This window comes from Myotis yumanensis, unplaced genomic scaffold, assembly GCF_028538775.1.
Source record: "Myotis yumanensis isolate MYYU_CA2020_CCGP unplaced genomic scaffold, mMyoYum1.0.hap1 SCAF_6, whole genome shotgun sequence".
Classification (NCBI taxonomy): Eukaryota; Metazoa; Chordata; class Mammalia; order Chiroptera; family Vespertilionidae; genus Myotis; species Myotis yumanensis.
Genome location: NW_027223757.1, coordinates 64,880,453 through 64,906,636, shown reverse-complemented (window position 1 = coordinate 64,906,636; position 26,184 = coordinate 64,880,453). Strand labels below are relative to the sequence as shown.

Sequence of the window (26,184 nt, the reverse complement as noted above, 5' to 3'; positions counted from 1 at the left end):
TGGCAGGCCAGATAAATGTTTTCGGCGGGCCGCATGTGGCCCGCGGGCCATAGTTTGAGGACCCCTGTTCTTGACTATTATCAGTCATTACTGGGCTGGCTACATTGATCCAAAAAAAACCCCATAATTATCATAAAGACAGGTCTGTGAATTCTTCTTACTATTTAAAACTGAAGTAATAAATTCCTCAGGTATAGACTTCAAACAACATCTGTTGACTTAATTAGATAAGAAATGTTTCAGGGATGAATTATTTTCCTAAACTTGGTTGCCTTTTCAACAGATGATACATCTGAAACAATAGGTAGGGAGCAGGTGTGTGATGGCCTGAGTCTTAGCTTGCATTTGGCAAAACTCTGACTACAGAGTGAAGCCATTAGAGATGTCAATGAGATTGATGATGTTACCCATTTTGAAATTGTCCTTGACATATTATATAAAATGCACACTTCTTCTCCAAAGACACATTGTGAATTATAGCATAATACACCCTTTTTCAGGGGCAAGGATTGTATTAGCTTAGTGAGGCACATTAAGATTGAGTTAAGACAGATTCTTAAATAATTCTACTAGCTATGGCATTGTAAAGAGTTCAGAGTCAAGTGAAAAGAGAAACATGAATGAACTAAGAGGGGGCTATTTAAATAACACATTAACCTTTCCCAGCATATGAATCCCCTTCCACGTGAAATGGGGACCTGGTGTGTTTGAGAAGGTGGGCCTTGAAGAAAGAGGTCACAAGGATTATGAGACGATGATGGGTAATAAATCTGAATCCCGAGAGCCAGTCCAACGTATTGACCTGAGCTTCTTAAGTAGGAGTGCATTTGCCTTGTGCATAAGAAGAAAATAGAGGCTCATCTTCCCAGATATTAGTAGATTGGGTCTAGTTCTTCACTTCCCTGCCACCAGTGACTGGTAATTTAAATACTATTTGATATTAAGGTAGAAACAGATATATGATGAAGTATAATTTTAAATTCCCATAGATTTTTTTTTAAAATGGAGACTAAGAATTCAAAGAAATCATGTGGTTGCATTGATTGGCCATTCCTGTAACTAATGGTGTGCCTCTACCTGCCTTTGACTGAAGGATACTTATATAGACACTAGAGGCCCAGTGCATGAAATTCATGCAGGGGGGGAGGGGTGTCCCTCAGCCCAGCTTGCACCCTCTCCAATCTGGGACTCCTCGAGGGATGTCCGACTGCCCGTTTAGGCCCGATCCCCAGTGGGACATCCCTCTCACAATCCAGGACTGCTGGCTCCCAACCACTTGCCTGCCTACCTGATTGCCCCTAACTGCTTCTTCCTGCAGCCTGATCACCCTCTAACCACTCCCCTGCCAGCTTGACTGATGCCTAACTGCTCCTCTGCTGGCCCAATTGCCCCTAACTGCCCTCCCTTGCCAGCCTGATCGCCCCCAACTGCCCTCCCCTGCAGTCCTGGGTCCCTCCCAACTGTCCTCCCCTGCAGGCCTGGGTCCCTCCCAACTGCCCTCCCCTGATGGCCTCATTGCCCACAACTGCCCTCCCCTGCAGGCCATCTCGTGGCGGCCATCTTGTGTCCACATGGGGGTGGCTATCTTGTGTGTTGGAGTGATGGTCAATTTTCATATTACTCTTTATTAGATAGGATGCTGGAGGAAAATACAGTAGTCCCCTCTTATTCTCAGGGGATACATTCCAAGACCCTCAGTGGATGCCTGAAACTCGTGATGATGGTTCCTGACTTAGGATTTTTCAACTTGACAATGGAGTGGAAATGATATGCATTCAGTAAAAGCTGTACTTCAAATTTTGATCTTTCCCAGACTAGTGATGTGCCGTGCAATGTTCTCTCGTGATGCTGGGCAGAGCCAGTGAGCTGCAGCTCCCAGTCAGCCATGTGGTCCTGAGGGTAAACAACTGATGCTCTACAGTGTATGCACTGTTAGGTAATTTTGCCCAACTCTAGACTAATGGAAGTGTTCAGAGCATGCTGAAGGTAGGTTAGGCTAGGCTATGATGTTTGGTAGGTTAGGTGTATTACATGCATTTCAATTTACAATGTTCCTACTAACAATGGGTTTACCATGCTGTAACTCCAGCATATAAGTTAAGAAGCATCTGTGCTATGTTTTTTCTATACATATATACCTATGACAAAGTTTAATTTATAAATTAGGCTCAGTTAGAGATTAATATCTAGTGAAAAATAAAACCATCTTAACAATATGCTATGAATGGCTTTGGGCCATTATTAAGTGAAATAAGGGTTATTTAAACACCACAACAGTCAATCTGATAACCAAGAGTGCTACTAAATGACCAATGGCCCAGTAGTGTACATAGCATGAGTATACTGGACAAAGGGATGATTCACATCCTGGATGGGCCAGAGCAGACAGCGCAAAATTTCATTATGCTACTCAGATGTATAACTTATGAATTATTTATTTTTGAAATTTTCCACTTTATATTTTCAGATGACAGATGACTATAGGTGACAAATCCCAGAAAGCAAAAACACAGATAAGAGGGGACTAGTGAACCACAAAAGTGAGTATGTACTAGTAAGTATGGAGTCAGAATGGACAGGGACAGCACAACCTCTGGAAGCCTGGAGCAACTCCAGCAGCCAAGGCTGAAATCCACATGAGGCTGGATTTTCCGTCCTCACTTCCTCCCTGCTCCTTTCTAAAGCAGAAAATCATTGAGTTTCAGGGATCAGAGACATCTTTTTTTTTAGGACCATTAAATCCAATCTTTATTTTACATAAAAATTCTACAATTTTTTTGTCCTAAGAAGTGGCTTTCAAGAGTCTTTTGGAATACCTTCAGTGACAGGGAACTCATTAATTTGTATGGAAACTCTTTCTACCTTCCAAGAATGTGAATTGTTTAGGAAGTGCGGGCTTGGTATGAACATTGGTTTCTAAGGCCAAACGATAAGAAGAAAAGTTGGCCTTAGAAAGATCTTTATCCAGGCTTCTCATTCAGGACTCATTTCATGAAACCTTAGTAGAAATACTTGATTATAAAGTTCTCTAAAGGAAACTGCCTTGACAGCACTCTGGAAGGGAAGTCCTAATTCAAGCTGAGGGTAGAGATGGGGAGGGAGGGAAGGGGACAAATGACATCACAGGAAGTTATGAAACCTAATTCGGTGCAGAAATATGTAGAGCTATTGACCACCTCCTAAGACTTGAACAGGAAGTTCTTACTCCACTTTTGGGTCACAGAGCTTGTTTCCTGAAGAATATTTACTCTTTTGTTTCTCGTTCTCCTCTTCTGGGTCCGAGTTTATAGGTGACCCAGACACACACCATTATTTCAATGGAAAAAGGATTTTAAAAGCTACTGTTCTATTTTTGAATCAACAAATTTAGATTCTCCAGTAAATCACAGGTGATCCTAGGATTCTATAAGAATATTTATAAAAATTCTACAAAAAAAGTCAAAATGATTCTGTAATTACCTCAATTGTAGAGTGTCAATTACGTGTCATTTTTGAAAAAACCCCACACAAAACTTAGAATATTATTTTAAAGTATTAAAACCATTTCACCTGTAATTAAGCAATTGATTCTTCTATCACATCAAGTGCAGAACATCTCTAAAGATTTATGTATTCTGTGCATTCTTTTCACAATATCTACCATGCTAGGATATCAACATCACTCTCCTTTAATGCCATATTAACTGAAAATCAATAAAAAAGATATGATATGTATGAAAGCCAACCATATTTGGGGATCCAGAGCCTGACTGGCATTCTGCTCCTGCTCACCAGTCTCTAACATGAAGCCTTATAGTGGGTGTGCCCGATCCACCATGTGCATGGAGTTCTCAGTCAAACTCTTCTCACCAGAAAGTTCTATGAGGAAAATTATCCTATTTTTACAGCAGCAGAAGAAACTCTACTGACTTTTTAAAGCATGACTGGATATCCAAGGATAACAAGGCATGTGAGAAATACCAGTAACATTTAAAAGAATAAGCACCCCAGGCCGGTGTTGCTCAGTGGTTGACCATCGACCCATGTACCAAGAGTTCATGGGTTTGATTCCTGATCCAGGCACATGCCCGGGTTGCAGGCTCAATTCCTCAGTAGGGCTGTGCAATCAATGTTGGTGCTTCTCTCTCATAGATGTTTCTATCTCTGTTTCTATCTCTCTATCCCTCACCCTTCCTCTCTCTCTAAAATCAATAAAAACATTTTTTTAAAAAGCAAACAGGAAAATATAAGCAGACATCCAATGAGGACTCTCTTCCCAAACTCCAGATTCAGGATCCTCATCATGCCCCCTCCCCCGGCTTTCTGGCAGCATTGTCTGATAGGAGAAAGCTATGGGGTGGAAGCCGCTTGGGGAGGAGTCTGGGTAGAAACTGATGGGCATCAGATGTACTTCCATCTGCTCACCCAGGACCTAACCCTGAGGAATGGGCAACCCAAGACATGGCTACCCACCTCCCACCTTCATGCCTCCACCTTCAGCTGCCCCAGGCATAAGCTTTGCTCACAAGATCCCTTACCTGCTGCCATCTGAAGAGGGACCCTCTGCGTCTGGGCCCCCAGTCCCTGGGTCACCTGGGTGTGGAGCCCATGGAACACTCTGGTCCATCTCATTTTGAAACCAAAAACTGCTCATTCACGCTCACCCTGAAGTATCCCAGATGGGCCAGAAAGAGCTGATTGTGCCAATGAGGACTGGGCCTTGCCCGGCTGCTGCCTCAGGGATGGGCACCTCATGCCCATCTCCTATCTCCTGTGCCAGTGTTGTCCAACCCCAATCTTTCTCCCTCCTGTCTGGTATTCTGTGCCCCTGTCTTTCAGTTCTTCTGTACTCCCCTAGGAGAAGTATTTTACCACATATAAAATCACCATCCGGTCCTTTGAAAAAAGAAAAACATAAGCATACAGAAAAATTGACGAGAGATAATATATGTATAAATTTGGAATAATTTCAAGCTCATAAGTTCAATCATTATAACATGAGGTAGGTAATATATTATCCCCTCTTATAGATGAAGAAATTAAGGCACAGTCCACCCTGCCTCTCCCTCTGGTGCAGACTGTTTCTTTAGTGCCCCCTGCGTGAACTCCTAGGCCCACTTGCCCAGAGTGGCTCCAGTGACTCTACAAGGGAATATGGCCACCCTTATCACAGTGTGGCACAGAATGATGGCTGTTTTTGCACTTCAGGTGGAATTCAGCCAAAACTAGAAGCAGCAAGCTAATTAGATTAAGAAAGCAAAGATCTCACAGCAGAAAAAAATTTAAATTATTAGCAGAAAAAAAGATAAACCCATTCATTTCTTAAAAAAAAAAAAAAGACTTCAGAATTCAGTACAGTGTGGTAGAAGAATTAGAAAACAAATTATCAGCAGGAAAAAGAGCAAAAATCCAGCAGCAATTAGCCAAAACACACAATGATGTAAGAAGACTGTAGCATCAGTAAATAGAAATGACACAACTGATTTTGTTAAAACGCTATGAGAAATAATGGAAAAAATTGAAAGTGCAATGAACACTTAAAAAAAATTTTTTAATCCTCACTCAAAGATATATTTTTTTAAATTGATGTTGAGAGAGAGAGAGAGAGAGAGAGAGAGGGAGAGAGAAACTTTGATTTAGAGAAAAACATCAATTGGTTGATCCCCATATGCACTCCAATTGGAGTGGGGGGGGACTGAACCAGCAACCTTTTGGTGTACTGGACGACACTCCAACCAAATGAACCACCCAGCCAGGGCCAATGAACACTTTTAAATAATAAGTAGGAAAGCTTATTACAGAAAACAACTAATCATGAGTTGAGTGTCATATCCAGAAAAACTGACACGTGGGCTTTGGGTCACTGAAACATGGAAAACTTTCAGAGCTAGGTCAAGCAAAGTTTCTGTAGACAAAGTACCATCATGTACTTTCCAGGGGAAGTGTTAGATTCTGATAAATTTCAGCAAACAGGAGGGCGACAAGGGCACAATGTACAATTACGATCACCAGAACTTTGTAAAAGTGAGAAACAAACAAAAAAAAGCCAACATATGTGGGACTAGTTTTAGAACACTGTTCTGGAAGAACACAAGATGAAGTACAACAGTGGGACAAACTATAAAAATTTCTGACTCTAGAAGGAAGAGAAAAATGTATTCAGAATGGAAAAACTAAATGCAGCCAAAATAGAGGAAATTTTCAAGTTAAAGGCAGAGGATATACCTATGCTTCTTCAGAATAAACAAGATGCTCAAAAGTAAAAAGAGGAACAAAGAAAAAACAGAAATTTCCCATTGAAACTTGAAAAAACAAAAACCCCCATAAAAGTATATAAATGTCAATGAAATGTATTCTATCTTTAAAAGAAGTTAAAAGAAGAAGAGAAAGAGCAAACTTAGTCGAAAGAGCACCAATGCCAGCTTAAAGTAAATTTCTATTAGAAACTTATACCCAGGAGAAGAAAAAAAACAGAAAGAACTTTTGAAGCTTGCAAAGAAGATAGGGGAAACAGCAGAAAAGGCAGAAAAGAAAAGGAAAGTGGTGCTGCTGAAATTTCCAGGTTTAAAAAAAGAGATTTACATACATTTGAATAGAAAATTCTAGACAGACAGGCAAAGGAAGATGAAAAGCCAGAAAACAAATATTACTAGAAAAATTAAAAGAATAGAGTGAAAACATATTAGTAGAGCTATCTTTAGGCTTTGCAAACATACCAAAGTTTGGAAAGAATGGACAGAAGATATAGGACCATCATATTCCACAATAGGGCTATAGGCAAAGAGAATTGAGAAGAATATTAGATAATAAAATTGGTATATAGTTTATGAGAATGTAGCATATTTTACTAATATAAAAGCTATTTAAATAAGTTTATGTTACAAAGTCTACTTTATTTAAAAGATGTTTTGTTTTTTATGGCATGTAATTAATTGGGACAATTTAAATATATATATATGTTTATTTATTTCAGAGAGGAAAGGAGAGGGAGAGAGAGATAGAAGCATCAATGATGAGAGAGAATTATTGATTGACGGCCTCCCGCACGCCCCACACTGGGAATCAAGCTCACAACCTGGGCATATGCCCTGACCAGGAATTGAACCATGACCTCCTGGTTCATAAGTTGATGCTCAACCACTGAGCCATGCTGGCTGGGCTGATTGGAACAATTTTTAGAATCACTTTTTAAATTAAAGAATTTCCAACTTTAAGAATTTGGAGGTAAGTTAGGCTGAGTAACAAGAATGTAATTTTCTTTTTCGAGTTATAAAATAACTTCATACTTTTTCTAAGTTTAACAAGTTGATAATTTGGCAATGCCTGCATTTTTTTAATAAGCATTTTGTGTTTGTTTGAAGCAAACGACATAAATAAAAAGAAAGAAAAGAAACTAAAACATAGGCAAGTTTCCCAAGGACACAAAGCCATACAGAGCTGAGATTCAAACCCAGATGGTTAGGATCTAGAGTCCATCCTCTTAACCACAATGCAGACTCCCTCCCACCGCAGAAAACCTTAAATATATAACTAATATTCTCAGAAGGTATTATAATCTCAAAACAAGAACAAGATCCTGTGAGGAAGGAATAAATAGAGACCAAAGAACTTTTAAAGGTGAAAAACAATAATGAGAAAAACAAAGCAATAGAAGGACCATACAAAATTTCCCAGAGCTACCAAAATAGTAGTTGCATGGGATTCAGTTTCTGCACCATCCCAATGTTTGAACCTAGCAACTACTGGCGCTGTTTCCATGGCATGGTTATGGAGTCAGGGCGCTGCTGGGGCTGCCACCAAGGGGCCTGCTGTGATGCTGCCTTCATCCTTCCAGGCGCCTGAGGACACAAGCTCACAGCACCCTCCCTCCTACCCTGGGGGTTCCTTGTTGCGGGAACTCGTTAGCACCAATAAACATGCAACCTGCATTTGTGGAGGAGTTATCCACGGACCAATCCTTGACCAGAAGGAGATGGCGCTGACCAGATACACCCCTTCCCTTCGGAAGGGCTGTGTGGAGACACCTGCAGGCCCTAGCAACCAGCTTTTCAGGGAGCTGTGGCCTGCCTCGCCTCACACCGTTTCTCTCAGGCCTGCTTCTCTGGTATCACCTACGCTCCCTGGTTGTGCTTACCTCAGGCGCTGTTTTCTAGGAAACCCAGTCCAAGACAAGTCTTCATTGAATGGCGGATCCCTGCCAAGGAGCTGCAGGGCGGCCACTTTGCCCAGAGGACGCTTATCTCGCGGTATCTCAGGCCGTCTAGTGAGATCTTAATGGGCAGGTAGTGCAGTCCTGGGATGAGAAACACCTGGGTCACCCAGGTGCCGAGGCCCCTCGCAGGTCAGCTGTGAGGCGTCTAGCTCACACCACCTATCAAGCAAACGCCAATGCTCATGGATGCTTTGCCTCCCCCTCCCCGCTGCACTCAGAATCAAAGTGCAGCGGCACCTGCCCCAGGGCATGGCCACGTGCTGAACGGACGCAGGCCCAAAGGCAGTGCAGGGGAGGGCCTGGGAGGCCAGACCCGGGAGTGATCTGTGCATGCACATGAGTGGGCTGCACATCTATGGATTTCCCGGAGCCTTCCAGGAAGGGTTCAGCAAGTGCCCAGAAAATGAATGAAAAAGACCATTCTTTAGACGCCTCTGCATGAATTTCAAAGCACCAAATAAAGAAAAGGGTATAAGAGCTCCAACTGGAAAAAATACTGTATCATTTACAAAGGAACAAAAATCAGTCTGGCATGAGCAACACCAGAGGCTAGAAGACAGGGGAGCAATGCAGTCAGCCAAACTCCCCTTCAGGGGTGAAAGCAAAGCAAAATAAAATAAAATTTAGACATGCAAAGAATCGGGTATTTTACCTCATACATACCTTTTAAAAAGAAGTCATCTGAGAGTATACTCTAGGAAAACAAAGGCATATCCAAGAAAAAGGAAGACAGAAATTTCAACACGGATGAGCAAGAAACAGAAGTTCTAGGATAACAGATGTGCAGAAGACCCAAGACAAAGCTGGCCAGGTTGGAACAGGAGGATGCAGGTCCCGGGAAAAGGGACCTGCATGGACTACTATGACGGAGTCTGAAAGATGATCAAGGCAAATGATGCAAGAAATCAAGAAAGCAATTTGAAATGTGAGGCAAAAATATATAAGAAAGTCATTATTTAAAAATGAAGGAAATTATAATGTTTCATAATTTTAAATAATTGGAGGAGTGTGAGAAAAATTTGTCCTTGATGCTTGGAATTGTCCATCAATGGCATAGGGTCATGAAACTGGAGAAAGCAGTTAATTCCAGTCTCCTATTTGGCTCAACAGTGAACAATATTTACAGAGTAATAATAATATAATGATGTTTGTTGGTCTCCATCTTTTTAGCATGTATCTATACATGAAACGAGAGATTTGGTTATGGTGGCAGGGTTAAAATGTAATGATAAAGTGCAAGATAGGAAGTGGGAAAGGAGGAAAGATAGGGCTGTTTATATTCTTATCTTATGGAATGGGGGTTTAAGAAATACTGTTGAAGGTTGATGTTATCAAAACAGATTCAATTCTTATTTAAAGTTACAAAGATAACTGATTAAAAATGATAGATCTTAAAAGGTCTAGGAGAAGGAGATGAGTGTTAAGTGAAGCTTATTCTCACCTTTAGTGTTAGGAAATCAGTAGACACCTAAACGTGATAAATTGTGAAATAGAAGAATAATCATATTATTTAGAGTCATGAAGATAAGAAACATAAATCCAGAGAGTGCTTCTGAATGCTTCAGGCTCTGGGTGAGGAAGAGTTGCATAAGAGAGCACAGAATTTTACTCATCAACTTTCTGAAGTCTTTGATTTATTTCATGTATATGTCTCACTTTTATAAAAACAAATGCAAAATTATTTTAAAAGCTATCAGTATACAGATGACAAATTAAACCCTGAGAATCAATTAAATTACTTAGAGACCTAGTGCAATGAAAAGTGAAGACAGATACCTAGCACAGAATTCCAAAGCATATCAAAAGTTAAAAGGAAGACAGGGCAGTATGGACACAGGCAAGGCACAAAAAGGGAGGTAGGGGAACAAAAGAAGAAGGTGTTTGAGACATGGAAGCCAGGGGGAGAGAGTGAGCTCAACTATATCAAATGCTGCCAAGGTCAAGCAGGATCCGGACTGGAATGTCCATTGGATTTGGCCACATGGAGAAGATCGATGGGAACTGTAGACGGAGAATAATGTGTTGACAAGAAAGGTGAGAAACTGGCAAGCAGGTTTAGGTGATGCCAAAGTTTGAGGGTGAAGGTGAGGAAAGCAAGGGTAGGCACCAAAAGGGTAGTGACACTGGATCAAAAGATCAAAGGACCATGTCATGGTTGTCAAGGATACAGAGAGAGGAACACGTTCAAATGCTCCTGGGATGGTGGCAGTGGAGAGGGAGAGGTTGAAGATCGAAGGATGTGGGAGGGTGGACTCCAGAGACCGTGGAAGGATTCCACAGAAAAAGGCACTTCTGTCTCTGAAGCAGGAGGAAGGAGGGGGCAGATGATGTAATTACAGTTAGATGTGTGGGCAGGAGGGCAGGGCTTTGAGGAACTTCCTGTCTGGCAGTTTCTAATACCTCTCTGGAGGAAGAGGCCTGCCCTGTGCCTGCTGAAACAGAGCAAGCAAACGGACGAAGACTCGGTTCATTGTGTGGTTTTTTTCCAGCATTTGCACTCAGTGATCCGAGGCAGAGTCAAGGCAGGGGGAGAGGTGGATCCATCCAAGATTGTGGTTTTGCCAGGTGAGTGCAAAAGGTGAATAGGTATTTTCTCAGAACACAAGGGGAGGAAGGCAGAGGCAGGCCAAGTAGCAAAAGGCTCATTTGTCAAAAGCTAATTCTGTAAATTGTGAAAAGAATTTTAATTATGTAATGAAACAATTTTTTAAAAAAATGCAAAGCAGGTGACAAGAGGGTTGGAAGGTACACAAATAATTTATTAATTTATTAAACTCACTCAGGCTAAAGGAAAGCCCTGAATGTCCCCTTCTAAAGCTGGGACAATCAAGAATTCCAGAATGTAGGGATTCTCTCTTACTTAAATGCAGTCTTACCACTGAACAGTAGAGAAACATTCTAGAGAAACAGGCCCAGACTACAAACATAAGGGCCCACTTGTTAAAGAAGCCTCACCTTTAGATGCCATTTAGGGTGGGGAAACATTTTATTGCAAACTGCTATGGAACTATTCCATCCTAATGTGAAAGAGGCCTTAAGAATGTGGATTATTCTGGAAAAGGTCTTGAGATTCGTGGAGGCAACCAAATAGCCAACTGGGCATTGTGCTTCCCTGACCTCAGCTTTGCTTAGCTTTTCTGGAATGTCATCTTGGCAGCTCATATCCTTTCCACAGGCATCTGTGGGACTTAGATGATGCTAGCGCAGGGAGAGAGCCCTGCCAGGTGATGGTTAACTTTGGTCCAAAGTCATAGTCGTTTTGCAATGACTCCAGGAGCTGCTTCTGACTCAGGTCCTCTAAGGTAAGGCAGTTAGGATTCCATGGCATGAAGACAAAGAGCTACCCAACTGGGGTACGTTGGGAGATGCAGGGGACTTCTGAAGGAGACTAAGTGTGTAATCACGGCCAGCGTTGCCATACACCCCATAAAATAGACCTGACCGAAGTCTATTATTAGAGACCAATTCCAGCCTCTTCTCTTTGTTTGCTGCTGTTGCCTGCAAGCTTAGGAACAGTATTTAGCAATACACTGACACATGCTTTTTGGACAGAGAGAAGGAAAGTGGGGACTGTGTTTGAGTGACCCTGAGAAAATTCCCAGAGGACAGAGTGTGGCAGCTTTAATTTTGTGCTTGGTGGATGCTAGGATGATTGCTTCGTTATGGATTGTATCATGTTCCTTTGCACTCTCAAGGACAAGCATAGATATGCATTCCTTCATTTGCTCTTTTTTTACTCTTTTGAACTTATATTTAGAATTTCTGTGTGCCAAGCCCTGTGTTAGAAACCAAAGATGGAAAACCTAATAAAAACCAGATCCACATTCATGAGGACTCAGGGTCTATTTCTTTTCTTCTGAACCCTTCTCCCCTACCCCCACCCTAGTACTTTCTTTTTATCTGTATTTTATTTTATTTTTTTCTATCTTAGGTAATGCAGTTTATTTTTTTCTATTTTTTCTTTATTGATTAAGATATTACATATGTGTCCTTATCCCTCCATTGCCCCCCCCCCCCCCCCCACTCATGCCCTCACTTGCTGGTGTCTGTGTCCATTGGTTAGGCTTTTATGCATGCATACAAGTCCTTTGGTTGATCTCTCCCCCATACCCCCACCCTACCCTACCTTCCCTCTGAGGTTTAATGGTCTGATCGATGCTTCTCTGTCTCTGGATCTATTTTTGTTCATCAGTTTATGATGTTCATTATATTCCACAAATAAGTGAGATCATGTGATATTTATCTTTCTCTGACTGACTTATTTCGCTTAGCATAATGCTCTCCAGTTCCATCCATGCTGTTGCAAATAGTAAGAATTCCTTCTTTTTTTTTTTTTTTTACCACAGCATAGTATTCCATTGTGTAGATGCACCACAGTTTTTTAATCCACTCATCTGCTGATGGACATTTAGGCTGTTTCCAAATCTCAGCTATGGTAAATTGTGCTGCTATGAACACAGAGGTGCATATATCCTTTCTGATTGGTGTTTCTGGTTTCTTGGGATATATTCCTAGAAATGGGATCACTGGTTCAAATGGGAGTTCCATTTTTAGTTTTTTGAGGAAACTCCATACTGTTCTCCACAGTGGCTGCACCAGTCTGCATTCCCACCAGCAGTACATGAGGGTTCCTTTTTCTCTGCATCCTCACCAGCACTTGTCATTTGTTGATTTGTTGATGATAGCCATTCTGACAGGTGTGAAATGGTACCTCATTGTCATTTTTATTTGCATCTCTCAGATGATTAGTGACTTTGAGCATGTTTTCATATGTCTCTTGGCATTCTGTATGTCCTCTTTCGAAAAGTATCTATTTAGGTTCATTGCCCATTTTTTTTGATGGGTTGTTTATCTTCCTTTTGTTAAGTTGTATGAGTCCCATCCCAGTACTTTACTCAGGTCTCGTTATAGACCTTTACCTCCTTCTCTTTGAAATATAGTTATTTATTTAAATGTCATCTCTTCTCACAGGCTTTTGGCCAGAATTTGTAAAATGGCTGCAGTGTTTACCTGCAGATGTCTTTCCTTTTACCTCACATAGAACTTAAAAAAATAACAATCTAGAACTAGCTACCACATATAAAATTTAGAAATCCAAATCAGAAATTTGGATTTGTGACTTCTCTTAAAATATCAGAAGACCTGCAACACTGTGCAGTTTCCCACATCTGGAGCTGAATAGTCACTACCCTTTCATCAGAGTACGTCCTCCCAGGACACCCAAGTCCCCACCCAATGGCTTGACCACCTGTCATGCCTTGTTTTGCCTCTGGAAATCTTGAGACTAATTAGGAAAATATGATTGTTGATTAAGTGTGAGTTACTAAGAACTGGGACTGCTCTAAGTGGTGACTAAAAAATATATAAGAAGGGAAGAACACAAGAAAGAAAGTATAAAGGAAGAATTTTCAAGATTTAGTGACCAATCCAGTATGGCTTGACAGGAATAGGAGTTGTGATCCTAAGTGGCCAGGGGAGTGATGATGTTTCTAGTAGGCATGGTTGGTAGCCAGTCAGGTGCCCTTTCCCAGAGGTGCATATATCTCCTGGTGCTTTGAGAGTTGATTCACAGTTGTTCTCATCTCCAGAAAATTGCCATCCATTGAATGGGAGCATAAACATTGAGAGGTCACAGGTAGGGCTCTCTGCAGGAGATAGCAGCCCATAGTCAATGCTTAATTGACATGGACATACAGAAGACAATACTACTTACCTGGAGGTGGGGTTAACTCAGCGGTACCATTCATGCTCCAGAGCTCCCCACAGATCTGGCTGAAACTAGACTCCAGCTGTGACCATGGCTTTACTAGTATTTAGTTCCTCCCTCTGTTGTGTCCCACTCACCTTACTCCTTTTATCCTGGGAGTACTCTCTCAATAAATCATGAACAGCCGATCTCAATAAATCTTGTACTTCTTGGGAACCCAGTCATAGATATTGTTTTTAATAGAATTATGTAGTTTAAACTTAGGAAATGGCTAAAGGTGGGGAGATAACATCTAGGAGTTCCTACCCATAGGTATTCTTTCAAAATCAAGGTTTGATCTCTACTTCAGAGCCTGGCATATAGAAAGTGTGGAGCAAGTTTTATTTTGTTTGTCAAATGAATTTGATTTGGAGTCTATTAAGTTGAGGAAACAGCAAGACATCAGTGTAAGATATGAAACGTGGGCATAGGAGAGTGGATGTGGTCAGATATTTAGGTTTTTCATAGGGAAAGAAACAATTCAAGAAAGAGGCAGTAATTAGCATCAAGTGCAAATAAAATATTGATTGTTTTCAATGTAAAGCAGCCAACATATGTCTTTACCCCAATTAGGTACATAACTTCGGTTAGATCAATGATATACAATCCTTCACAAATGCTTAGGCAAAATTCCAAATAGTGAGTTTTGCTCCTTGCTAGTATGTAGTTCTAGTGAAAAAGATTAACATTTGATTGGGAAAGAATTTATGAATTTTTGTTTGTCTTTTATATTTTATTTGTCAAATAATTGAGTGAGCCACTATATATCTACACTAATAAAAGAGAAACATGGTAATTAGCATACGACCGCTACCCTTCCCATTGGCTAATCAGCATATCCTTATGCAAATTAACTGTCAGCCAAGATGGCGGCCGGCAGCCAGGCAGCTGGAAGTGAACATGAGGCTTGCTTGCTCCAGTGACTGCAGACTCCAATGTTCCCCCCCCCCCCCCCCCCCCCGCCTGACTTGCCGGCCTCTGAGTTGCAACTCTAAGAAACTTTGTAACAAATATAGAAGCTAAAAAAAAACCCAGAAACCAGCTTTCAGCCTGCCTGGGATCTCAGAGCTGAAGTTATACATTGTTTCGATTATAGAATGGCAAACAAACCAGATACGAAGCCTCAGAGCTAGAGCCAGAGCTAAAGCTGGCCCAGAATAAAATTAAAAAAAGAGAAAAAAAAGGAGCGGTTGGGAGCTTCAGTCAACAACCGCCAGCCTGAAAGCAGCCCTCAGCCCCTCACCCAGACTGGCCAGGCACCCCAGTGGGGACCCCCACCTGAAGGGTGTGTGACCAGCTGCAAACAGCCATCATCCCCTCATCCAGGCTGGCCAGACATCCCAGTGGGGACCCCCACCCTGATCCAGGACACCCTTCAGGGCAAACCAGCCAGCCCCCAGGCCTCTATCCTATATAGTAAAAGGGTAATATGCCTCCCAGCACCGGGATCAGCGTGACAGGGGGCAGCGCCCAAACCCCCTGATTGCCCTGCAGCTCTGTTCGTGACAGGGGAAGGCGCCCCAACCCCCTGATGGGCCCTGCTCTGTGTGTGACAGGGTGCAGCGCCCCAACTCCCCTCCCCCGCCCCACAGGCCCTGCTCTGTGTGTGACGGGGTAGAGCCATAACCTCCCCATTGGCCCTGCCCTGAGTGTAACACTGGTGGCGCCCCAACCCCCTGATCAGCCCTGCTCTGTGAGTGATAGAGGGCGGTGCCCCAACCCCCTGATCCGCCCTGCTCTGTGTGTGACAGGGGGCGGTGCCCTAACTCCCCTATCGGCCCTACTCTGTGCGTGACAGGGGGAAGCTCCCCAACCCCCTGATGGGCCCTGCTCTGTGTGTGACAGGGGGCAGCGCCCCAACCTCCTGATTGGCCCTGCTCTGTGCGTGACAGGGGGTGGTGCCGCAACCTCCCTATCGACCCTGCCTTGAGTGTGACAGAGGGCGGTGCCCCAACCCCCCAATCAGCCCCACCCTGAGCGTGACTGAGGGTGGCATCGCAACCTCCCAATCTGCCCTGCTCTGTGCATGACAGGGGGCGGTGCCCCAACTCCCCAATCAGCCCTGCTCTGAGCCCGACCAGGGTCTGCACCTAGGGGTTGGGCCTGCCCTCTGCCACCCGGGAGCAGGCCTAAGCCAGCAGGTCGTTATATCCTGAGGGGTCCCAGACTGCAAGAGGGCACAGGCCGGGCTGAGGGACCCCCCTCCCCTGAGTGCACAAATTTTTGTGCACCGGGCCTCTAGTATATATATATAGAGCCAGGGAATACGCAAAATACATAAAATACTATAATCAAGTATTTATTGTACTCAAACTTAAGAAGTGATTTATTATGCCTATCTCTCTTCATTAAATTGTTATATATTTTTAAAGATAGAAATTTTAAAAACCAGGCAAAAGCATTAAGGTGCTTCAAAGGTCATACAATCTGTCATTTCAAATATAGGTCTTCAGCATCTCAAATAAGGTGGTTTAGAGTGCTTTAAATCTTGGTTGTCTCATTTCATTTCATAAACTGTAATTATAGCTTTTCATATCATGCTAAATAATTCCTCCCCTACTGGATGTTTATACCTTTCAAATATTTATAGACTGTCATAAGTCCTTAGTCATCTCTTTGCAAAGTTGCACATATTTTGTTCCTAGAATATTTTTCATAAGTCAATTTCCTCAATACTAAGCTGCTTTTCTTACTTCTCTATTCAGTTTCTCTCCATCCTTTTGATATAGTTCTAATCAAAGGAAAGTGAGATATTATGGGTGCAATTTATTGCAAGATTGTTTGAGAGGCTTGAAGTTTAAAATGTCCTCACCTGGATTAGAGTTCCTCATTTATACATAGCTCAGAATAGTGCTGACTTTATTGGTATTTTCACCCTTTTATTTTGAAAATTCATAACCAATTTCCCATGTAATAGCATTCAAAAATCTCAATGCCATTACTGTTTCTTCACTGATCACGGAATATGCAGAAATTAAATGAGTTCAGGATATATTTCTGTAATTTGCTTCTTATTATGCAATATTAAATCACATTTCCAGCTTCTTTACACCCATAAACTATTGTTATTTCTTAGTGGCCTTCCAAGTCAGTAATACTCTAAATTGTTCAAAGAGATACTGAATTCTTTCTAGCATTTTTAGCCTTTCAACATTGTTATTTCTTTCCAACAACATTTTGGTTGATCTGTTTGTGTTATTATTTGGTAATTTATTAAGACAATTCTTTTTGTCCCTGGCTGGTGTGCTCAGTAGTTAGAACATTGTCCTGTGCACCGAAGTGTCGAAGGTTCAATTCCCAGTCAGGGTACATACCCAGGTTGTGGGTTTGATCCCTGTTCAGGACAGGTAAATGAGGCAACAAATTGGTGTTTCTCAAATTGTTGTTTCTCCCTCTCCCTCTCCCTTCCTCTCTCTCTCTAATCAATAAAAAGCATATCCTTGGGTGAGGATTTAAAAAAACACACAATTCTTTTTGCTTATTATGTCTTGGGCATCACAGTGGTAGATACCATCCATATACCCTAAGTGTAAGAGATATAAAAATATTTTATATTTCTTCTTCAGGTAATATCATTCCTCAATAACCACTTTATACATATATATATTTCAAGTTTTCAAATATTTTCACATACCTGTTTAGTGTAAAAGCCTCATATGGATTCTGAGTGCCATAAGAGAAATAATGTAGGTCTGTCCTCGGCATGTTCCACTGAATCTGACTCAACTGGCCGCAGCTTTTTTCACTCAGTGCCATCATGAGCCCTATGCTCTACTACATTCAGTGATTGTCTGTGAAGCCTTACAGCAGTTCTCAACCTGTGGGTCGCGACCCCTTTGGGGGTCGAACAACCCTTTCACAGGGGTCGCCTAAATACATCCTGCATATCAGATATTTACATTATGATTCATAACAGTAGCAAAATTACAGTTATGAAGTAGCAACGAAAATAATTTTATGGTTGGGGGTCACCACAACATGAAGAACTGTATTAAAGGGTCGCGGCACTAGGAAGATTGAGAACCACTGCTTTAGAAGGATCTCCACAGAATTAATTGTTCCCTCCTCCCGGTACTTGTTGCCTTAATTTGTATCTCTGTGATAGCCCTTGCTTCACTCAAAGCTTTACTGTTATTTGTATGCATCATTCCCCGACACATTATTACGTAAGCTTGTTTTCCCCTGCCCAGTGCCTTACAGGAGAAGTGCTAAATAAATAACTGTTGAATAGTGGCAACTCCTGATTTTCTACTTAGATAGGGTGTTGGGTGATGTCCAGTTGAAGACAGAGTTGGCACCTAGGAAACCTGTCTGGAAGCTACATTGGCAGAGCAAGCACGGGGCACTTAGAATGCTTATTTGGGGGTGGCTGGGGTGGCTTGAAAGAGAGTGTGGGGGCAGGTTACAGGCTTCTGTGCTACCCTAGGTTGGAAGCAATCAGGGAGGAAGGAATTGAGGACTGCTAGGTTCAGAACCGTGAAATGATTTGCAGACGCCACCCCATCTGTGATTGAAAGGGATTAGGGTCCTGGACTCCTGTTTCTACTCTTGATTTGTTTCCAGAATTCATTATCCTCTTTTGTTCTGGGTGTTTCTCTAAATGTTTAATTCTTGACTCATTGACATCAGACAGAGAAGATAATAATTTTCTACCATCATGCAATCTGTCTAGAAGATAGAATCACCTTCTCCCACCTTGTCCCCATATCAATCAGAGTCCAGTCAGGAAAGCAAACTACTGTAGGTATTTTAAACAGAGGGAATCTTAGACTGCATTGGAAGGCCTAATGGAGCAAAAGGCAGAAGGCGGGGTAATGAAGAGCCAGTGACTATAGGAAGTCCCTACCAGCCCTGGCTAGAGGAACACCAGGGAGAAGGCAGTGTTGCCAGACCCGGCTGGATGCTCACAGCAGACACTGCTGGAGGACGGAAGCCATGCCATTGCCAAATCCATTGTCATCGCTGCTGCAGCTGCCGAAGATTATGGAGGCCACAGCCAGTTGGCTTTGTGGCTGTTTTTTTGCTTCGGGGACTGTGGACAGTTCTGGAACTGCAGCTGCTAGCCACAGTCCAGAAGACAAGAATGGCACTGAAGCCTGAGGCTACCACTGCTGTCAGGAACAGTTAGAATATTTTTTAAAATAAAAATACATATTTTTAAATTTTCCTTCAGCTTTCCAATGGTCTGTGAGTGCCTCTTTTTGGAAGAACCCACTCAGAAATCATCCAGCTGAGAAATCTGGAAATTTAATTTTCAGTGTTTTAGCCCCAGAATATGAAAAGATAGAAAGGAAACTAAGAGAAAAATGGGCAGATGAGTGTCACACACTCTCTCCCACCAAATCTTTGGCATAATTCTAATTCTCTACTTTTTCCACCCATGACATAATGATAGCAGGTTAAGTTTAAATAGCAATGCAACTTAACTCTATAACCCGGGGAAAGTAGTTTTGGCATATGCAAAATTTCCAGTTATTTCTTTAGATCAGTATTTTCCACAATGCAGTTAGTCTACAGTATATATCCTGAAGAAAGATCTAATGGTCACATGAGTTTGGAGTTTCACACTTCATTAAAGCTCTGAGAAATTCATTAGTCTCAACTGGATTTGACATTTTTGACATTGCAATTGGTATGCATTAGTAAAAAAAAAAAAGGTTACATACCTGTCACCTGGGGTTTATGAGGAACAGGCAGGGAGTAAAGTAAGCAGAGAAGGGTGCGTGTGTGTGTGTGTGTGTGTGTGTGTGTGTGTGTGTGTAATTTAGATAAGTGTAATGAATGAAAAAAATAAGTGATAGAAAATATTATGAAGAGGAATGGACCTAATTAGATAGCATAGTGAGGGGCAGACTCTTTGAAGAAGTGACATTTAAGCCAAGAATTTAGCAGATGGAATCAGTCATACACAGGGCCACTCAGTAGCCCACGGATCTTCCCCTTCAGCAAACTGTTCTTGAACCCTAATGAGATCTGTGTAGACATTGAGAATAAGCATTTGAAATATGTATAGTAATTTGATAGACTACCTTTATGTCTGTTAAATCTGAAAATAAAACGTATTTCTTTAACAATTTTTTCCAGTCATTGGTTTTTACTCTGCTTTAGACAGTATGACTTTATGATAGATTGAAGAAAAGGAAAGATCTGATCCTTTATGGATAATTTGAGAAGCTCTGATCCAGCAGAAGTGAAATGCAGTAGCGAAGGTTCTAAGGAAGGAAAGAGGTGTCTGAGTTAGAGGAACTGACAGGAGGCTCATGACTGGGAGTGTAGTTGTGTGCAGAGCTTTGAGGAACAAAATAATAAAGTGATTGGATGATTTTAAGTAAACGGGAAGCCACTAAAGTTGTTTTAACAACTTAAACAGACACATAATATGATTTAGGTTTTTAAGATAATCTTTCTAACTGCTTTATGAACAGTGAGTTGAAATTAAGAGTGTAAAACAGGATGATCATCTGAGAAACTTTCAGAAATTTTGGAGAGTGCTGATGATGGCTTAGACTATGGCCATGATGGCAGGAGTGGATTAACTGGGGGAGAATTAGAAGAGATTTGGCATACCACTCCCTGATGAATTGGAGGCAAATGGGAGAGATGGACAGACAGGGAGAAATAGGAAGATGCCCAAGTTTCTCTAAGGAGATGTTAAAGATTGGTATATACATTCAAGGATCATCAGTATTTAGTTTCTAGTCATTGGGATATATGATATTGAAGAGAATGGAAAGGAAAGAATTGAGGGCCCAGAAATGAACCCTACATAGTATCTTTGGACTCTCTGAGGCCCTGTGGAATCTAGCTTGGGGAGAACTAATTACTTCAAGGGCATGGTGATTCCCAGGCATTCAGATTTGTGTCTAGATATCTCTAACATTAAATTCCATTCAGTAAGCCCTAACTGGTTTGGCTCAGTGGACAGAGCATCGGCCAGCGGACTGAAGAGTCCCAGGTTCAATTCCGGTCAAGGGCATGTACCTTGGTTGAGGGCACACCCCCAGTAGGGGGTGTGCAGGAGGCAGCTAATTGAGGTTTCTCTCTCATTGATGTTTCTAATTCTCTATCCCTCTCCCTTCCTCTCTGAAAAAAATCAATAAAATATATTTTTTAAAAATTCCATTCAGTAAATTTACTGAGCACCTGTACCATTTAAGTCAGTGGTTCTTAAACTTCCTAATGCCTTGACCCTTTAATACAGTTTCTCATGTTGTGGTGACCCCCAACCATAAAATTATTTTCGTTGCTACTTCATAACTGTAATTTTGCTACTGTTATGAATTGTAATGTAAATATCTGATATGCGAGATGTATTTTCATTGTTACAAATTGAACATAATTAAAGCATAGTGATTAATCACAAAAACAATATGTAATTATATATGTGTTTTCGATGGTCTTAGGTGACCCCTGTGAAAGGGTCGTTCGACGCCCAAAGGGGTCGCGACCCACAGGTTGAGAACCCCTGGTTTAAGAGCTCATGGAGGGTATTGTGAAAGATAAAATCCAAAAAATACCTTTGAGAGTTTGCTATCTGGGAGGACATCTAAGATTCGTACAATAACACAAAATCTGATAAGTGCTCTGAGAGAATTATAAAGCAAAATGGGAATCTGCAAAGGGAAAACTGAAAAAGCTTCACGAAGGAGGTGGCATTGAGCTGGTCCTAAAGGAGGTGCATGAATTTGAATCAATAAAAAAATAAATAATATGTATATATACATATAGGTATACATGACATATATATTATATTAATACCATGCCTACACATATTTATATTTATTTCTACAATTTTATTGGTATATATAACTATACATGTATATTAAAAACATACACACACATACATATATAAAATAATAAAAGCATAATATGCTAATTAGACCGAACATCCTTCCAGACATCCTTCCTTCTGGACAAAGCTGCAGCGGGCAGGGGCCACAGCAGAGGCAGCAGAGGCCCCCGAATGCAGCAGTGGCAGGTGGGGGCCGGGGCCTGGGCCAAGGCCCTTGCACAAATTTCGTGCATCAGGCCTCTAGTCTCTATATATAAAAAACTAGCAATCAGAACACCAGAACAACCAGAATGACTGGTCTCTATGATGCCCACTGCAGCCAGTGAACTGGCCAGATTGGGGGGTGGGGCTGGCCGGCCAACCTCTCGTGGCCCCTCCCCCGAGCCGGTCCACCCCTGGTCAGCCTCTCCCACCCCGATCGAGGGCGGGGCGGCTGGCCAACCCCACACGGCCCTTCCCTCTGACCATCCCTGCCCCTGATCAGCCTGCTCCACCCTGATTGGCCCACAGCCCCTCCCCCCTGAAAGCCCCCCTACCCCAATAGAGGGCAGAGCTGGCTGGCCAACCTCCTGCAGCCCTTCCCCGCAGCCAGCCCCACCTCAGATGGGCCCCCACCACCCCAATCAGGGGCAGGACCAGCCGGCCAACCACCTGCAGCCCCTCCCCACAGCCACCTCCGCCCCCAATTGGCCCCCACTCTGATCAGGGGCAGGGCCAGCTGGCCAACCACCCATGGCCCCTCCCCCAGGCCGCTGGCTCCCAATTGGCCCCTCTACCCCATTTGAGGGCAGGGCCCCTCCCCACAGCTGGCCCCACCCCCAATTGGGCCCCCCACCCCAATTGGGGGCAGGGCCTGCAGGCCAACCTCCTGCCATCTCCTCCTCCCAATAGGCCTGGCCCCAATCCATGGATGGGGCCGTCTGGACCCCATCCATGCCCGAATTCGTGCACTGGGGCTCTAGTATAATAATAAAAGTGTAGTATGCTAATTAGGCCAGACATCCTTCTGGACGAAGGTGGGGCTGGGAGGAAAGCTCGGGTCCCAGGTGCTAGAGGCAAGCCAGTGCTGGCAGCTGGGGGAAGGAAGGCCTACTTTTGCATTGGGCCTCTAATGCATATATATATACACTAGAAAACTATGAGTTTCAAGTTTCATCCATAGGGATTATTCTTTTTCTGACAGCTAAAAAACTGGCTTTCACAGTTCACAATATATTTACTTTTTTGTTCAATTTTAGTGTACATAAATAACTTCAGAATTGCTTACTCACGTCTCATTTCCTAACTAGAATATAGTATACTAGTATATATACAATAACTTTTGTCTTTTTTTTTTCCTACAATCCACAGGTTGACGCTCTATCCACTGAGCCAAACCAGCTAGGGCCATAATGCATTTTGATGAATAAAAATTCCTACATATAGTTTGGTTTCATTCGGTTCCCCCAAATTATATTAGTTTTAGATGCTCACTTTTTAATGGAAAAAATGTAGGCTCTGATAATACTACTGAATAGTCTACCTTTCTGTACACTGAAATGACAAGTAGCAAGATCCCGTGTACATGCATCTTGCATATATAACCCACCTGTAAGTCATTCTGGATGGAACACCCGGTGGTGGAATAAAACTTGCACCAGCTTCGAGGATCTACCTTCGTGAGTCTCCCACTTCCCCAAGTGGATGCTGCTGGAGACTTTCCAACTGTAATGGCCGAGTGTCATTACCAAGTAAGGGCTTCCAGCTGAGGGCTACCACTGAGCTACAACTTAGTTGTTACAACACCATTGTTCTCAAAATGAAAATGCACGTTATTGCCTGGCCAGCATGGCTCAATGGTTGAGTGTTGACCTATGAACCAGGAGGTCATAATTCGATTCCTGATCAGGGCACATACCTGAGTTGTGAGCTTCGATCCCCAGTGGGGAGCGTGCAGGAGGCAGCCGGTCAATGAGTCTCTTTCATCATTGATATTTCTATTTCTCTCTCCCTTCTCTTCCTCTCTGAAATTAATAAAAATATTTTAGAAAAAAAGAAAAGAAAAATGCATGTTATATTAGTTTGCTAGGTCTACCATAACACAGTGCCATAAACTGGGTGGCTTAAGAGAACAGAAATTTATTGCATCACAGTCCTATATCAAGGTATCAGAAGGGCCACCACCTTCTGAGACTGGGTAGAATTCTTTTTTCCTTGCATCTTCCTTCTCCTCTCTTGTGAATCTATTGTAGGTTTTTTGCTGTGTGGTTACTGGAGCTTCTATAAAACTTCATCTAGATATAAACGTCCATTTTACACTGACTATAACTTTGATTTTATACAATAACTTCCCTTTTATTCCCTCCCCTTTATGTGTTTTTTTTTTTCTGGAAATACACAGACATTTTTAATGGAAGCAAAATGGGGCAATGGCGTCACAGCCAACAGGGATTGAGCTCAGGGGAGGAAGGGACAGTGCTGTGCCCGGGTCATGGAAGCCACAGCAGACTGGCGGCAAGGGGGGGCGGACACCAGGCCGTGGGGGGCCTGCGAGGAGCCCAGGTGAGGAGCACAGGCTGCCAGCTTCATCCCTGGGGAGTAGTGGAGGCTCTGGCCCAGCTGGTTCTGCGAAAACCTTAAGGGTGGGCACCTGGCGGTCCCAGAGACTCCTCAGCTTAATTACTTAATCACACCCCGAAAGTAATCAATCAACCCACCAGTATATAACCATAGCCAGCCCGGGTGAGCCTGCGAGCTGGGTGGGCCTGCGAGCTGGAGGTGGTGGGCCGGGTGCGAGCTGGAGGTGGTGGGCCGGGTGCGAGCTGGAGGTGGTGGGCCGGGTGCTTTTGAATTCCCTGTCAGGTAGCTCTGACATCTCTGTCATACCAAGTCTGGTTCCGCTTACTGCTTTATTTTTGACAATGTGTTGTTTTTCTCACCTTTTCGTCTGTCTCATAATTTTTTGTTGAAAGTTAGACACCTTGCTTAGGAGAGTAGAGATGTGGAAAATAGATTTTATGCCTGGAAATGCATACACCTGTTTCTTTGCTGGGTTTTTAGAGTGCAAAATGAGTTAGGAGCTGGTCTGAGACTGCGATTCCCTTCCTCTGCTAGAGTGGTTTTAGCCTCAATGCACCACAACAGCAAATTCCTTTAGTGACTCCTTTTGTGGCAGTTGGGGGGCTGGTTTGCTGGTAGTTTTTCTTTGTGTCTGCTTCACCCTCAGCATTAGGCCTTCCCTTTGCGTTGCACATCAATGAGGGTCTGTCTCCACAGTCTTGGTCCTCTCCTAGCAACCTCTCTGTCACTTTTTTTTTTTTTTTAAATATATTTTATTGATTTTTTACAGAGAGGAAGGGAGAGAGATAGAGAGCTAGAAACATCGATGAGAGAGAAACATCGATCAGCTGCCTCCTGCACATCTCCTACTGGGGATGTGCCCGCAACCCAGGTACATGCCCTTGACCGGAATCGAACCTGGGACCCTCCAGTCCGCAGGCCGACGCTCTATCCACTGAGCCAAACCGGTTTCGGCCTCTCTGTCACTTGTTACTCAGCTCGTGAGCCTGGTGTGAGGAGAGGGAGCTCTCTATTGTCATTAAGCCTCTCTACACTCTTAGGTGGGCACTGGCTGGCAGGTGTGGTCTTCTCTGTACTCCTGTTCCTCTCTCACCTGCAGTTGTGCATCAAGAAGTATTCTAGAGCCTCATCCAAGGTTTGGATGACCATCTCCTCCCAGTGTGCCAGGGGCCTTCCCGGTTTTAGCTCTGTGTTGGGGTCCAACCCCAGCAGGTCCAGGGGTCCCCAAAGGTGTGGACGGAGACGGCGAAGAAGGAATGACACTGAGACAGCATTCAGTTGATCAGCAGCCTAGCCAGGATCTCTAGCCACGATCTCCAGCCAAGTTCTGTATTTTATTGTCTGGTTACATCTGTATTTATACCAGTTGATTTTAATCCTGTCAATTTCTATTCCAAAGGTTAGGGCGTTTCTTATCTCCATTTCAGGGAGTAAAGATTATGTAGCTTAAGGGTGATTGTTCGTAGTTAAAGTGATTAACTACCCGCCTGGCATTTAGTTAAGGGGTTTTATTCCCTCCCTAACTTCAGGGAAAAATCCCTACCTGGGGAAACAACCTTTCTCGGAGACGTGACCTTGGTTAAAACACATAGCGCTAAGGGGAGCAAACATATTAAGAACAGTATGCTATATATACCAGGTCCCTTGAAACATATGCTGTGCAGATGTTTCTTTCCTGCAGCGACTGTGTCAAGCAGCAAGGATGGACCCGCTTCCGGCAGCTCTGAAAGCCCATGTCTGTTCCAGGCAAACTGGAACTAGGCTGTTCCCTTCTTCAGTTGCAACAGGTTTTCACCACTGTCCTGAGGGTGACAGAGTTTGTTATTCTCTGAAATAGCTTCAGGCTTTGGTTCCATAGGCTAGATGCAAGGTCCTCGTGGGGGTTTCTTACCCTCT

At 42.9% G+C, this 26,184-nt stretch overlaps 1 pseudogene; it reads left to right on the top strand.

Moving 5' to 3' along the window:
* Window positions 1-754: 754 nt before the first annotated feature.
* On the top strand, window positions 755-6,632 carry LOC139012876 (coiled-coil domain-containing protein 112 pseudogene; annotated as a pseudogene).
* Window positions 6,633-26,184: the final 19,552 nt, after the last annotated feature.